Consider the following 17,708-nt stretch of genomic DNA (forward strand, 5'->3'; position numbering starts at 1 on the left):
GATTGGGCAGAGGCTTTGGCGATCAAGGAGGGGTTGGCGTTGGCAATTAATATGGGTGTTCGCCCGATTATGCCGGAAACTAATTCCTTACACTATTTTCGGCTATTGGATCAACCTATGGATGATTTATCAGAGGTTGGTGCTCTCCTCTCAAATATTCATCGACGGTGTATTTCCTCGCGCTCCATTAGATTCAGCTTCACCCATCGGGAAGGAAATAACGTTGCGCACCAGTTGGCTCGTCTTGCTTTAACTAGACGTTTGAATAGAGTTTGGGTTGAGGAAGGACCTTTAATCATTTCACTTATTATTGTTGATGAACAAACTTTATGTAATACTTAATTCTATTTTTGTTATTGTTCTAAAAAAATAATAATACTTTAAAGATACGAACCAATATAAATATAAAAGTTCTAAGAACCAGCATGTATGAGATCTAAATCTAAACCTAATTTCACTGCCCAAACACTTGTTAGAAAAATGGATCCAACTTGAAAAAACTTTAATAAAATTTATAATCTCAACCTTACCAATCAGTATCAAACTTTGAAAAAAAAATAAAAAATAAATAAACTTGTCTCAAACTAATCCATCATCAAAATTTAAAGATACAAAATAATAAATACAAAAATTCAATAACCCAAATAAGATTTAAATCCAATAATTAAACACTTATTAGAAAAATGATGAAACTTGCAAAAAGAGATACATAAATCTCTCCAATCTCAAAAGAATCAATCATGAATATTTTAAGATATTGAGTGGTATATCATGTATCTTTCCACTTTATTCCAAAAATAACTTCCACATTGAGCAATTATTACAAATCTAATATTATATTTGCCATCTCTCTTTACACATGTCCTTTACCCAAGCTTTCCACATGCATATCTCCAATGTTATTATATAAATACTAATTATTATCTCTCTCTTTTTGCATATTATTATAATATATGCTCCACAAGAAACACATTTAATTTCCATTTGTCAAGATCACTTTGGATACTCCTAAAAAAGACCATATAAAAAAAAATTAGAGGATTGCATATGATGTGTGACCAAAAAAAAGAAAAACGATCCTATTATATGTTTATATTTTAGTCCTAACAATTTAATTCTTGTCTTTGTTTATTTATTTCTTTCTTTATTTTTTGAGGTATAACTAAACTATTTTTAAATTTTAACTAATTTTTTAAAACTAAAAAATGGGTTTTTTTTCTTCTTAAATGGATTTGGAAGAATGAAGAACAAAAGAAATGACTAATTGAAAAGAGGTAGAAAAACAAAATTGTTCTTTAACACTTAAAAATTTAACTTAGATGTGATCGCAACAAAATACTATTTATATCATGTCGGAATATTATCTACTTTGGACTTAAGCTCATTAATCTTATTTATTTAATACAATACCTAATCGAAAAGACTAAAAAGAGTTATATTTTTAAGTTTATAAATTGAAAATAAACTTTTTGGAAACCTCTATATATAAATGAAAATGTATCAAAAAGTTGGCCACCTAGTGGCAAAATGGACTGTGGAATAAACTTCGGACTTGAAGGACAAGGATTCAAATCTAGAGGCAACTATAGGATAAAAATTTTAGAGCTAAGTTGTCAAATATTTAATGATGATCAGAACAAGATTGATTTTGACCGATGAGAAGTTAAGTATTTTTTTTACGTAATCGATAAAGAACTAGACCACGTGTCAACAATCTCATCTGTCTCAAGCTCAAAAGCCCACCTTTTTTTTTTTAGAAAATCTCTCCTTTATTTTCTTGATCTAAAGCCCAATTTCACTTTGTGTGTTATTCTGGAACAAACAAACAAAAAAAATTATCCCTTTGTGTTTGCATTTTGAAATCATTCCGGCTCCACTCTTCTTTTATTAAGTTAAAAAATATAGGAGGGAAATTTGAAGTAACTTAATTTATAATTTTAATTAGTTAAGCTTAACGTACTTCTTTAATGACTCTAACTTACTTCTTTAATTACCTATTAGCTATAAATTTTTATATTTTTTATTTGGCAATGATAAGATAATATTTATATATATTATATAACAAATTAGAAGCAATAGAAAAGAGGAAAAGAGGAAGAACAATACTTCTCCACAACTATTTATAGAATTAAAATGTATAGTTCATATGTTTGAAGTATCACTCAATAAGAATTATAACTCTTAAGAGTTATGGTTCTAATTATTTAACATAATCAACATTTATTTATTAATATTATTAGTTAAAGTACAAATTTATTCTCTAAATTTTAAATGTTGTGTTTAATAAGTCTTTAATAAGTTCCAAATTTTCAATATTATATTTAATATATCTCTAAATTCTAAAAAGTTTCTAATAAGTTCTGGAATAGCTATGACGAATTTAAATTAGATGCATATACAAGTTTATTTTCGAAAACTACCGCGTCTCTAAGTCTTGAATTTTGGCTAAATTTTTAGGGTATACGATAATAAAAATAAAATCACTGATAAACTAACATAAATTTTTAAATTAAAATATAAAAAATTATAGATTAGTAAATAAAATATCTATTACCATCTTAGATGCCGATAATTAGGCAAGAGTGAAGAAAGAGAGGTAAACTGTATGCCACCCCTCGAAATTGTTAAATATATATATAAAGTAAAAGCAAAAGTTATAGTTAAATAACAAAATTTAAGAAATATCCAATAAATCCTAAATAATTATGATTTAAAAGATTAATAACAAAAGTAGGGTAATTTAATATTATCTGGTTAGAATTAAACAAAAAAAAATGCTTTATTAAACTCAACATTTAGGATGCTGATGACGTAATGGGATGGCCACCTCATCGTCCATTTCATTTCCAATGATCACCGCCGTCAAATTAGTTGTTCGTTCCTTAATCTAACCCAATCATTTTCTTCCACGTACACATCAGCAGCGCAGATCCCAAAGGTTAGAAATAGCGTGGAAGAATCTGAACTCTCCACGTGTCCCATACAAAAGTCCAAGAGTTTGAGTAAAGTAATGGCGTGTGGTAACTTTCTGGAACCGGCCGCAGTGGATTGCGACCCGATGGAGCGAAAAACTGGGAGGCAGAGTATTGGGAACACGTGCGCACGTGCGATGTACAAGCGTGTGATACGGAAACTGACTGATGCCAGCTGTGACGTACTTTGGCACCTTACATGCCATTAATATATTTAAAATATTATTTTAAAAAACTATTTTTTTAATATTCTAGTTTTAATTCTGACGAAATTTCCTTCAAAAAAAAAAATCTGACGAAATTACTTGAAATTTCAAACTTTTAAATTAATTTTATTTTTATCTTAAAGTTTAAATATATATTTTAGTCTCTAAATTTTAAAATAATAAATATTTTGATAATTGTTGTTATTTTTCGGTCAATTTCTACCTCATTTTAAATAATACTCTTTTATTACTATTATTATTTTTTTCTAAATTCTTAGAAACGGTCATTTGTTTGTTTGTTTTCTTGTGAAACATTTTAAATATGGTCTTATCATTTTGAAGATTTAATTATTTTTCATGAATTTTTTAAGCCTAATTTTTTTTTTTAACTTTTCTTTTTCTTTCCCTTTAGTGTGGTATCTGAAATTTAGAAATAACCCTTTCAAACTTTTAATTATTATTAATTTTTAATAATTATTTTTTCATGAATTTCTATTTAAGTTCTAAAAGTTCAAAGAATGAAATCAAAATTAATAGAAAATTCAAATGAATGGGAAAGGATTCAAAACTATGACCAATTAAATTATGTTTTTCTTTAAATAAATTATGCTATGTTTGTTTCCATGGAATTTTAAGGGATTTTTAAATTCAAATAGGTATCAAAGAATTTTTTTCTTGTGATATTTTAAAATAACATGATTCCAAATCCCATTTTTACTCATACGACTAATGTTGTGTGATATCTTACAGGATTCTATAATAAATTATTTATTTTAATTTATATTTTAAGTCAATCGGAACATAATATAATATTAATAGTGGGATATGTATTCCTTATATTATTGAATTCAATAGAAGAAGAAAAACAGAAAAACCATATAAGATAATTTATTTTCTCATTTTCAACCAATGTCAAAAAAAAATTTTACTTGCTAATAAAGCTTTAACTATCATTTCAAGAGTTTTTCAAACCTTAAAATTTAGTATCATTTTGTATATTTTCTCAATTTCACACAACTGGTTATGACTTATGCGCAAGTATGAAGAACTAAATTCATATTTAAAACCTTCAAATTATTTCTTTTTAATTCAATAACTATGCTTTAGCTAAATCTTCAATCTTGGAATCTCATTCTCAAGTCAACATTCGTTTCAATTTGTTAAATTTTAATACTGTTTGGGGAAGAGAATACCCTGGACACGTGGAGGACCCCTATTGGTGCTCCAAGATGACTCATGAGTCATGCCCAGCTCGGCCCGCCGAGATCACCACCACTAGCGTTGACAGATGCAAAGTATGAGGGCCGAGGTGAACCTGGCCGAGGTCCGATCTACCGGGAAGCTCGGTGGGGGTCGAGGTGAGCTACTGTCAGCGAGTCATTATCGGGAGTAACCGTCGGTCCCGAGGTTACCGGGTGTAACCGACAGTCCCGAGAATACCGGGTGTAACCGTCGCGAGATTAGCGGGACTACCACCCATAAGTAGAGGATCTCACTCCACGATCAGGTACGATGATTTCTGACCTCGAATTAAACTGGGAATCCGACCTATACTGACTTGATCGTCGGAGTGCTCACCTTTTTGTGCAGGTCCGCCCAAGTATTCAGATCGGTCCGGAGGCCGAGTTCGAGCTGCAATCTGAAATACATTGTTGTGCATATCCTTGCATAAACATTTGGCGCCGTCTGTGGGAACGACAATCTAAGTCATCCCAATTCTTTTAAACCAACACGCAAGCGAAAATGGTTCAACCCGCAAACTCGACCAATACGGCAGATCGAAGGACCCTAGCTGCCAGCGATGCCCACCAGAGGGAGGTCGGAGCAGCAGTGGTAGAGGGGCAAGGTCACGACGGCCTAGCAACAGAACCCCTCCGCAGGTCGGCACGAATCACCGCGTCTGTTCTACCACCTGCGCACCCCCCAAGGACATCCAAGGCCACCCGTGGCCGAGGTGGAACCTTTAAGAAGGGCGCCCGGGGTCCAGCCCCGGCCCTGACAAGTGAGAACTTGGACGCACTCCAGAGAGAAATGGAGGCAATGCGCACGAAAATGCGGTCCATGGAGGAAATGTATAACGAAATGATATTAGCTGCAGGCGCAGGGTCCCGATCTGAGAACCGAGTGACGCGCGTTGGCATACGCGAGCAAAGGGGTTCCCACCTCGGCCCAGTCGAGGAGGAACATCCCGAAGACAACGAGAGCGAGGGACACACTCGCCAGAGAGGAGACCTCCGTGAACACCTCAACAGAAAGAGAGGATCATCTCTCCGAAAAGGACAGTCACCATCCCGCTCACACAGGAGCTCCAACCAGCAGGCTGAATCCTCTCGCAACCCAGTAACTCCTGCAGGAGTGATTACAAGGGAGGAGTTTGACCAGCTGAGGGGCCAGCTCGACGCTCAGGTGGAGGCCTTAAAGGCCAAATGTGAGCAGAAAGAAGGTCCACTGAAAGATGGCGACTTGGGAGAATCGCCCTTCACCTCGGACGTTTTGGAAGCACCGATCCCTCCGAAGTTCAAAGCTCCTACCGTGAAACCTTATGATGGGTCGAAAGACCCCAAGGATTATGTTGAGGTCTTTGAAGGCCTCATGGATTTCCAAGCGGCATCAGACGCAATCAAATGCCGCGCCTTTCAGATCGCGCTTACTGGCAGCGCGCGATTGTGGTATCGAAGACTGCCAGCCAGGTCGATCTCGACCTACTCTCAGCTGAGAAGGGAGTTTCTCGCCCAGTTCTCTTCTCGGCATTATGACAAAAAGACAGCGACCCATCTCGCCACCATCAGACAGAAGGAGGGTGAGACGCTGCGAGAATATGTCACCAGATTCCAGGAGGAGCAATTGAAGGTCGCACACTGCTCCGATGACTCGGCCATGTGCTATTTTCTCACCGGTCTAGCCGACGAAGCCCTCACGGTGAAACTTGGAGAGGAGGCCCCGGCCACCTTCGCCGAGGTGCTTCAGAAGGCGAAGAAAGTCAGCGATGGACAGGAGCTCCTCCGAACCAAAACCGGCCGACCAGAACGAAAGATCGGCCGGGGCAGAAGTGGAAAAGATATAGAAAAGGCAGATCTCAAGTCCAAGGACAAGGGATCCTTTTCCAGCGGCCGAGCTGAGTATCGGAGGGCGGAGAACGGACCTACCAGGAGCCGACCTTACAAAAGCTTCACCCCGACCACGATTCCAATTTCCGAGATCCTAACGAACATCGAGGAGTCTGGAATGGAAAAACTACTCAAACGTCCTGAAAAGCTTCGGGGAGCCCCGGAGAGGCGCAGCAAAGACAAGTATTGCCGCTTCCATCGGGAGCACGGCCATAACACGTCGGACTGCTGGGAGTTGAAGCGCCAAATTGAGGATCTAATTCAAGATGGCTACTTCAAGAAATTTGTGGGAAAGTCCAGGACCAGCTCGACAGAGAAAAAGGAAGAGCGGAAGCGTTCGAGGACGCCGCCCCGGCGCACTGACCGACCTGCGGTCATCAATACCATTTTCGGAGGGCCAAGCGGGGGTCAGTCCGGACATAAAAGAAAGGAGTTAGCTCGTGCAGCCAGGCGCGAGGTGTGCATCATCAGGGAGCAGAGGCCGACCTGCTTAATCACCTTCGACGGTACAGACTTGAAGGAGGTCCACCTGCCCCACAATGATGCACTTGTGATCGCTCCCTTGATTGATCATGTGGTGGTCAGGAGGGTGCTGGTAGACGGAGGCGCATCTGCTAACATCCTGTCCTTACCGACCTACCTCGCCCTGGGATGGACGAGGTCGCAATTGAAGAAAAGTCCGACACTGCTGGTTGGGTTCTTTGGAGAATCGATCATCCCAGAGGGTTGCATCGACTTGCCGGTCACGCTTGGGCAGGACCAAACTCGGGTCACCCAAATGGCCGAGTTCGTGGTGATTGACGGTAGATCGGCCTATAACGCCATCTTTGGGAGACCCATCATCCACTCATTTCGGGCCATTCCCTCGACACTTCATCAAGTTTTGAAGTATTCTACCCCCAATGGCGTGGGCACGGTCCGAGGAGAACAGACCGCTTCAAGGGAGTGCTATGCCTCCGCACTCAAAGGCTCATCGGTCTGCGCCCTTGAAACTCTCGCCAGTAGGGATGGGACGCTCAAGTTCAAGGCCGACCTGCCGAGGAGGGAGTTTGCCGCACCCATTGAGGAGCTCGAGCTTGTTCCTCTGCTTAGTCCCGAGAAGCAAGTAAGCATAGGAACCAAGCTGGGGGCCACCGACAGAGAGGAGCTAATCCACTTCCTCAGATCCAACTCGGACGTCTTTGCGTGGTCCCATGAGGACATGCCTGGCATTGACCCGAAAATTATGACGCATCGCCTCAGCATAGATCCGTCATTCCGACCTGTAAAACAAAAAAGAAGATCTATAAACAAGGAGAGGAGTGACGTAATTGTTGAGGAAGTTAGCAAACTTTTGAAAGCTAAATACATAAGAGAAATTTCGTATCCCGAGTGGCTCTCCAATGTTGTATTAGTTAAAAAATCTAACGGAGGCACCCAAAACGCTGAAACAGCTTCAGTGCCTCAATGGCAGGATTGCAGCCCTGAACCGATTTGTTTCAAGATCGACAGATAAGTGCCTCCCTTTCTTCAAAGTCCTACGAAAGAAAGGGCTGTTTGAATGGACAGCAGAGTGCGAACAAGCATTTCAGCAATTGAAGAGCTACCTCTGTTCGACACCTTTGCTCGCCAAGCCCCTGCCAGGGGACAAGCTCCAATTGTACTTAGCAGTGTCTGACAGTGCCGTCAGCTCAGCCCTAATCAGGCAAGAGGAAGCTCGGCAAAACCCGGTCTACTACACAAGCAAGGCTATGACCGAAGCCGAGGCTAGATACCCTCGGATGGAAAAGTTGGCTCTCACTTTAGTCACCTCGGCCCGACGGCTTAGACCGTACTTTCCAAGCCCATACTGTGGTGGTGTTCACTAACTTGCCCCTAAAAAACATCTTCCATAAGTCAGAAGCTTCTAGACGCCTGATGAAGTGGGCAATGGAGCTAAGTGAGTACGACATCCAGTTCGAACCTAGAGCTGCGTTGAAAGGGCAAGCAGTGGCAGACTTCATAGCCGAGCTCACACCACCTTCCGAGCCTGGCGAGTCCGACCTACCGTGGACAATCTATGTCGACGGATCCTCCAATGAGAAAGGGTGCGGGGCTGGGGTCCTCTTGCTCGGACCAGGAGGCGAGCGATTTGAGTATGCCTTAAGGTTCGGCTTCCGGACTTCCAATAACGAGGCTGAGTATGAAGCATTTATTGCCGGTCTACGAATCGCCAGAGCATTGGGGGCCTCTTGTGTTAAGATCTTCAGCGACTCCCAGCTGGTTGTGAGCCAGATCACGGAAGAGTACCAAGCCAGGGACTCCCGAATGGAGAAGTATTTGGGCAAGGTCAGATCGTACCTCGTCCAATTTCGAACTTACGAAGTAAGCCGGGTGCCTCGAGCAGAAAATTCTAATGCCGACGCCTTGGCCAAGTTAGCATCAGCGTACGAGACCGACCTGGCCAGGTCGGTCCCCGTCGAGATCTTAGATAATCCCTCGATCTCAGAGCCAGATCTGATGGAGATCGACGCTTCAGAGTCCTCATGGATGGACCCGATTGTGGACTTTATTGGGGGCAATTCACCACAAGACCCCAAGTAGCGCAGATGGTTGGCAAGGCAAGTAGCTCGGTTCGTGGTCTGAGGTGGAGCGTTGTACCAACGCGGCTTTTCCCTGCCTCTATTGAAATGCCTAACCCCTGAAGAGGGCCTATACGTCCTCAGAGAAATCCACGAAGGAGTGTGCGGCAATCACTCAGGCGCTCGGTCACTGTCAGCCAAAGTGATCCGACAAGGATACTATTGGCCGACCCTCAGCCAGGACGCCAAGAAGTTCGTTAGAACTTGCGACAATTGCCAACGCTACAGAAACATAATCCACCAACCTCCCGAGCTGCTCACCCCCATCTCGGCCCCGTGGCCATTCGCGCAGTGGGGGGTAGATATCAGTGGTCTTTTCCCTTTGGGCAAAGGCCAGACCAAGTTCGCTGTGGTTGCTGTGGACTACTTCACAAAGTAGGCCGAGGCCGAGGCACTCTCCCACATAACGGAATCCGGAGTCACGTCCTTTGTATGGACAAATATCGTATGTCGCTTTGGTATACCGAAGGCCATTGTGACAGATAATGGGAAGCAGTTTGACAACGCGAAGTTCAAAAACTTTTGCAGCAAGCTTGGCATAAGTCACCTTAGCTCGTCCCCCGCACATCCGCAAGCAAATGGGCAGGTGGAGGCAATCAACAAGATCATTAAGCGAGACATCAAACTTAGACTGGACTCCAAGAAAGGCAGGTGGGCCGAGGAGCTACCAGAGGTTCTATGGTCGTACCGGACCACCCAGAGAGAATCGACGGGTGAGACCCCGTTCTCCCTGGCCTTCGGCTCCGAAGCTGTAGTCCCGGTTGAGATCGACATGCCATCTGACAGAGTAGAGCATTACGAGCGTACAACAAATGAGGAAGAGCTGCTCCTCAACCTCGACTTGCTGGAAGAAAGAAGAGCAATGGCCCAGCTACGCCTAGCGGAATATCAGGGCAGAATGGCCAAACACTACAACGCCCGAGTTCGACCTCGGACCTTCCAAGTCGGACATCTGGTCTTAAGGAAGGTCCAAACCCATGTGGGTGCCCTTGACCCGACCTGGGAGGGGCCGTTTGAGGTCAAGGGAATAGTCCGACCTGGGACGTACATATTGGCCGATCTGAAAGGAGACGTCCTCGCGCACCCGTGGAACGCGGAGCACCTGAAGCGTTATTATCCTTGAAATGCCAAAATGGTTTTCAATGGATCTGTAAAAACTGTTTCAAAAGAATTATGATCGGAATAAATGTGATGATTTAATTTCATGATTCCGAGTTCGACCAGAAATTAAATAGGGGCCACCCACACGATCACATTCCAGCAGTCGTTAAAATTCAATCCTCCAAAACGTAAGGGTACGAGGTGCGATGCCAAAACCGTTGGTGAACTTAAAATTCAAACCTTCAAGGCAAGGGGGCGATGTGAAAAGTTCAGAATGATCAAGCCTTTGAACCTGGGGGTACGAGATGCGATATGAAGAACAGTTATGGACTTAGGATTTTAGCCTTTTAACGTTTTTATGTTAAAGGTGTGATGTTAAAAGTCCAGAGTTGGTGCAATGCATTGAATACTAGACAGCGATCCGAGTTCAAAATTTCAAGTATTTTAGTTAATGGCGTGACCTCAAAGGTACGAGGCGCGAGGTGACATTGGCTTCAACTTGAAGAAAAAACGAAGAAAGAAGGCAACAAAATAAAAACAAATGAGAAGCCTCTTTATTGAATGAAAAGCAGAGCCAAGGCTTATAGACCATGCAGCTCTGCCCTAGCACTTACAAAAGAAAGAGAAGAAAGACAGAGAAAGGGCTCATGAAAGGTGATCGCCTAAGAGCCTGCTTGAGGAGCGCCCTCCTGAGTGGTGCCGACTTGATCCTCTTCGAGGTCGGAGTAGTCAGAGTCCAGATCTCTGACGTACTTATCCACCAACGCTTGGGGGCCAGGGGTGCCGCTAGGCCCAGACGCCCACTGCTCAGCATACCTCTTCTTCAGACCACCGAGATCGATCTGAAGGTCAGGCATATCGGAAGCAATGCCCTTCATGAGAAACTTGAAGCCCGCGTCAGAGAAGTCTTTGGCAAATCCATCGAATTCAGGATGTTGCCTGAACGATTCCTCCAATAGGGCTCCATTGCTGAGACGCTCATTCACCATCTCCAACTCAGCAGCGCGTGCTTCAGCTCCTCCTCCTTCGCTTCAAGCGCCTAGAGCATGTCGTCCTTCTCCTTGAGGAGTTGGAACTTCTCCTTCTCCAAGCCCTTGGTGATAGCATGGGCAGCTCGGAGCTGGACCTTGCGTCTGTCCTCTTCTTTCTTCAGCAGCTCGGCCTTGGCTTCCACCTCAGCCTTCAAAATTTCCACCTCAGAGTGAGCTTTCAGCAGCTCATCCTTCACGGTGGAAGAGGCAGCCTCCAAGGCAGCAGAGAACTCCTCTTTCTCCCTCGCTGCTAAAGTTTCCCTCCCATCCAGCTCGGCCTTCACGGCTAGAGCCGATTGAATGGAAGCAACAAACGCCTGAGAAAAAGTACAAAGAAGAAAGTTAGACCGAGCTACCTGTTAGGTAAATTGAGCAAAAATGAAGACACCAATCTTACCTCAGCGGCGTAGTCGATGGTCCTCTGCAGGACGGACCCCGGGTCACTTACAAATTTGGACGCTCTTCTAAGGCAGCGGTCCAAACTTGCAGCCGAGATGCGGGACACCTGGTCCCTCACCTCAGAACTTGACAGCTTGACTCTGAACCGTGCTGTCACGTCGGACGTCCCGCCCATCCTGGCCTCAGGATCGTCCATCCGATCTGCGAAGCTCGCAGGCAGGGCCCCACGAGCTCCGACCTCCAAGGGGGAGGTGGTCTTCTTCTTCTTCCTCCTTCGCTTCAGAGGGGCCTCCTCCCTCACCTCCTCGCCCAAGGACGAGACGTCCGCCACCTCGGTCTGACCCCTGGGGCGCTTCTCCCTCGAAGGACCCCCAGAAGACTCCAGCTCGATCACTGGGGCTGGATCTTCCGAGGCTGGCCCTGCCACGGCAGGAGTGGCAGGTTTCGAACTCTGGGCGGCCTCAAGAGCATGGGCTCGGCCCTTGGACTTGCGTTTCACGTTGCTTGCAAATCCGCAAACCATGGCTGCAAAACAAAAACAGGAGTCAACACAAAGTTAGAGGAAAAGGGGGGGAGCAAGCTCGGCATACCATGTTCGGAGTTCGGCCTTGAGGATTCAATGGGACGAACTGCAGGGTTGTAATCTAGCAGCCCGGACTCAAGCAGCAGCTTGTCGGTCACCAAGGTTCCGACCTTCCTACCCCTCGGAAAATGCTCCTTGTAATATTTCAGCGTGTCGAAGGAGGCTTGCGTAAGCTCGGGGACTGGTCGGATTGAAACTGCACAAAGGCAAAATCCGAGTCAGACTTGAATAACAAGAAAGAAGGTTATCACAAAAAGTAAGAGCTACTTCGTACCTAGGTTCCCAAACCTAGTGGGAACGTCAAAGAAGGAACGACCCGACTCGTCCTTTGCAAGCCATTCCCCGGAAGCGTAGAACCACTTCCTCACCCATCTTTTGATGGAGGTCGGCCCCTTAACTATACCGCATGCGCCTTTCCTTGCGCACATATAGAACCGACCAGGCTTCTTAGCTATCCTTTTCACTTCGAAGCACGCGAGGAGCTGGTCTACGTCCAACAGCTCGGCCTCTTCACTATCCCGAGCTCGTAGCCAAAAAAGGATGGCCAAAGCGAAAATGACACCCCACCCATTGGGGGCCACTTGAGCCGGAGCCAACCCAGTTCGGAAGAGAAATTCTTGGACAAAAGGGTGAAGGGGAAGCCTGAGGCCGTACTCAAACATTTTGAAGTAGAGAGTGATCCATCCCTCTGGAGGATTGTCAGCTCTCTCCCCCTCCTCCGGAATCCTAAGGAGGATGTTCTCAGGGATAGCGAACCCCCTACGAAGGGATCCGAGGTAGTGCTCAGGTATCCTAGAAGGGTATTCCAAACCCTGACCCGAGGTGGAGGCATCACTATCCTCCCCGTCATCGGAGAACCTAAAGTTTTCTATCTCCTCGAGCTCGGACGCTAACCTACGAGCTAAATCCTCATCGGATCCTAAGTCGCTGCTAAAAGAGGACGACATGGCAACTACGTTCGAAAGAGAAAGTGAGGGAAGAGACCGACCTACCAAGGGTTCGAGCTGCCTTCAGATCGAACTCCAAGAATTCAGGAAACGTAAGGTATGACCTGAAGGATTGGGGGTATTTATAGCTCGTCGGAAAAATTTTCCCACCATACACGTGTAATCAACGAGCGGCTAGGATCCTCCCGAAGATCCGAAGCGTCGGAATATTTGAATATTCAGACGATAAATCCACCGCAACGGTTATATTTTCCCACGAATAGGAAGCCGCTACGCGTCCAAAGCAAGTCGAATGAACTTCTCTGCCAGGTCGAGATCGGACCAGACAGAGAGGGGACCAATGTTTGGGGAAGAGAATACCCTGGACACGTGGAGGACCCCTATTGGTGCTCCAAGATGACTCATGAGTCATGCCCAGCTCGGCCCGCCGAGATCACCACCACTAGCGTTGACAGATGCAAAGTATGAGGGCCGAGGTGAACCTGGCCGAGGTCCGATCTACCGGGAAGCTCGGTGGGGGCCGAGGTGAGCTACTGTCAGCGTGTGATTATCAGGAGTAACCGTCGGTCCCGAGATTACCGGGTGTAACCGTCGCGAGATTAGCGGGACTACCACCCATAAGTAGAGGACGTCATTCCACGATCAGGTACGATGATTTCTGACCTCGAATTAAACTGGGAATCCGACCTATACTGACTTGATCGTCGGAGTGCTCACCTTTTTGTGCAGGTCCGCCCAAGTATTCAGATCGGTCCGAAGGCCGAGTTCGAGCTGCATAAACAAATACCATTTTAATATTCACAAGATTGCATCTCAAAATCAATGAGTAATAAGAAAGTAGCATGTATCTTATAAGTTTTTTCGATATCAGATTCATAATATTATCTAATTAAACTATATTTAAATTGGTGATATTAATATCCGTCGACACATCAACACATCCATTGATGTTTCTATGTATCAATGAGTTCGACATTGATATGAGAGATAAATCGCCATTTCTATTATATTAGAGAAATAAAATCAACAAAATATGAAAAATATTAATAAAATATCACTAATATATACATAATATTAATATTAACCATTTTTAATTTATTTAGAAATAAAAAAATATTTATTTGTTAATTTAAATATCTTCATGATCTTTTAATTTCTTTAACTTTTACGTAAATAACTATCGACATCAATATTTTACCAATATTTCTATGAAATTGAAATCTCGACATTTCCATCCATATTTAAAATTTTGAAATTGGTAAAGCGAAATCGTGTCCAATGGACACGAGTCTTGTGTGACGTGGTTCCAACCCTGCATTTGGAGCCACGCGGGCGATCAAAAATCGTGTGCATTGTACATGATTTTCGCTAAATCGTGTACATTTTATACGATTTTACTACTACAAGTCCCTAAAATCATGTACATTGAACACAATTTCACTTCATGAGGTCCCCACCCCCCCCCCCCTTCTTTTTTTCTTTTTTCTTCCTCGATAATACTTGCTGTTTTTTTTTCTCGAATGCACTTGTCCAACATACAATGTGGCGTCAACGTCGTGACCGATGAGTATTACATTTCTTTAATTAATTAATTATGATATTAATTTAAATTTATATGCTAATTTTTGTAGAATTTTTTTGCAGTGAAATGCAGAACATTGCAGTAGAACATAATATACATCAGTTGGACTCTTTATGTGAGAACTTTATTCAAACCACAAACATTCGATAGGGCACTAGTAGACCAGCAAATTTAAGTTTGCGAGAAGGTGCGCTCGTCTTACGTGCCAAATTTAGTCGACAAATTTAAGTTTGTATACTTTTTCGAATTCAGCCGACAAATTATTATGGTTAATAAATTTTACAAAAAAAAATTGGGTGAACTTAACGTACACTATTTACCGAAAATTGTGTACGATGTACACGATTTCAGTACTAAATCATCACCTTCCACATGTAAATCGTGTACAATACACGATTTTTTACTTTGACTCTACTACCTTACTTTTGTCGATAGTTTTGAAATTCAATCTATTTCAGATTTTTATTATTTTATTTACATTTTTTTAATTTTATTTTGTAATTTACATTAAATTTGTAATTTCTTTTTTTATTTATATTATTTGAAAAAATTGTAGTACGGTGGGTGTAGAAAGCGAGTGGGGGAAGGCCGAGTTTGGGGGAGACGGCCAGAGAATAATTAAAAGATTAAAATCTAAATATGTCGACACGTCGACTTTGAAATCCCTTTGTCGTTCCCACTCAATTGAAACAAGCCACGTGTCGAATTAACCTTTGAGAAATTTGGGAAAGTTTACTGACAGATGTGCTATGTTGTACTCTCTTTGTTCCCATTATAATTTTGTCTTTACAAATCATGTTTAAGTGTCCATGGATTCCACGTTATTTTTAATGTGATGTTGACCTAATAGAACAGTTGATGGAAGAAATATTTATACTTTCGTATTGAAATATCTTGATAAATTTTACTTTACCATATTAAGGTATTAAATTTCATGATATTGACGAATGGGGTAAATTATTGTATTGTTAAATGGTTGACAAATATAAAAATAATAATAAATTTTAATTTATTTTCAAATAGCAAACTATTTATTTGTTATGAATTTCTTGATTTTTATAATTTTTTTGAAATATTCATCGACGTCAATATTTTGTTGATATTTTCATCGACATTTCCCGTAAAATTGTGGCATTGACATTTCTACGAAACTTGTGTTTATAACTTTGACGATATCTAATTTATATTCAATTTCTTGTTTGAAAACATTATTTAAAATAATTACTCAGATTTTGTAGTTCAAAAGGTAATTTTTTAAGTAATTATAATTATATGATTTTTTAATTTGTTACAAAATGCATATTTTAAAATAATTGAAAACATGGTCTAAGCACACCAACCATCCTCAATATCTTTTGAAATTTTGACATCACAAATAATTCACTTTATATTTTCTATTTTTTTTAAAGATGATTTATCTAAAGTAGTTGATGATAAATATGATCAACAATTTTGGAATATAATACATAAAATAATGAAAATATCATATTGGACAATGACATCACCATACACATCTATCACATGACATTCAAGTCACATGATTCAATCACTCTCAAATGAGAAGATTTCGTAGAAAGCACGTCTCTCTATCTGGATCATGTTAATTAAAACATTCTAACTTGGTAAAATGTTCTTAGCTTTGTGACTACTTGACTTTGGACAACATGTAAAACAATGACCATTGTCTCATCATAAACAACCACCCTGACTCGGACTAGAGAACTTTTCAACGTGTTCTCAATCTCGTGCTCTTTTCAACAGGCTCTTCACTAAGCTCGTAATTCTATATGTCCTGATTAGAGTCCTAGTTCATATCAAGCTCTTGCATGAGAGAATTTTCGTTTCTAGATAATACTAATTTCCCATTAAGTAACATTATGATACATAATGATTATTTCCATTCACCCGAATTTCTAAACACGACTAGCAGTCGAACAACTTTAGTCTATCAATAAGGACTTTCACAACTATTTAAGATATGCCACTTTTTCACGTGGTTATAAAACTTCTATTGTTTTCTCTCTCATTTATCATCATCACATCTAACTTCAGCTTTAAATTTCATTTTGGCGTATACAGACTATTTAAGACCAATTATTCACACAGTTTATAACCTGTGTTGTTTTCTCTCCTATTTCATCATTTAATTCAAGCTCTAAAGACACATTTTGCCAAATTTTGAAGAATTTTTTTGTTAATTAAGGGAGTTTTTAAGCTAGATTTTATGATATTCTTTTAAATTATACAAATTTAAATAGTGAAAACCTCACTTTTTTTCTTTTCTTTTCTTTTCTTTCTTTTTTTTTTATGTAATTTAAGTGAATTATAAAATTAGTGAATCTATTTGAACATTTACTTGGATTTAAAATTTCAAAATTACATGTCAGTTTTGTTGTCTCGCATATATATCACTCACTACCTTATTTTGATTTTAAAAATTACATAAACTCTCATTATTTTTATCATTTTTTTACCAAACCCCTTATTTTTATTATTCCTAATTTAAAGCGATTCATAAAAATAAAAGTAAAAGATAATTAAAATAGAACAATATTCTTTTTCAATTTTAATATGATAAATTAGTCACGTCTTTATTCTATTATTTATTCAAAAAAGATCCGATTGTTCACACATATATGTATAATAAAATTATGTAGGTATATTGTTATACTCTAATTTTATTTATATTTATAAATAATTGTAAGCACTAAAATGTGCAATTAAGAATTTTTCTTTACTCGTCAACTCGAACATATCTAAATGGATTAAAACATATATATTCGAATCTAAACGGATTAAAACATGCATATATTCGAACCAAAGGTCAATGTTTGAATCTTCACCTAATTCAAGAAAAAAAAAAGAAAAAACCTTCTTTACTTACTAATGAATGACCGAATTATTATGTATTAACATGGGCATAGGTCAGCAGCTAAGACATTTTGCTCTCCTTATTTCTCTATAGGTCGGAAGTTCAATCCCTTCTCTTCACTTTGTGAACTAAAAAACCTAATTATTATAAGATTTTCAAAAATATAAAATGTGACTAAGATAATAATTTATTGTAATAAATGAGAATTAAATCTAAGTTAATTAATTACTATAAATGCTTTCAACTCAAGGGAAAAAAGAAAAAGAAAAAAAAGGAGTAATGTTAAGATGTTAAATTTTCTTTCCCAA

The sequence above is a fragment of the Momordica charantia genome (genome assembly GCF_013281855.1).
Source record: "Momordica charantia cultivar OHB3-1 chromosome 3 unlocalized genomic scaffold, Mcharantia_2.0 BLBB01000003.1, whole genome shotgun sequence".
Classification (NCBI taxonomy): domain Eukaryota; kingdom Viridiplantae; phylum Streptophyta; class Magnoliopsida; order Cucurbitales; family Cucurbitaceae; genus Momordica; species Momordica charantia.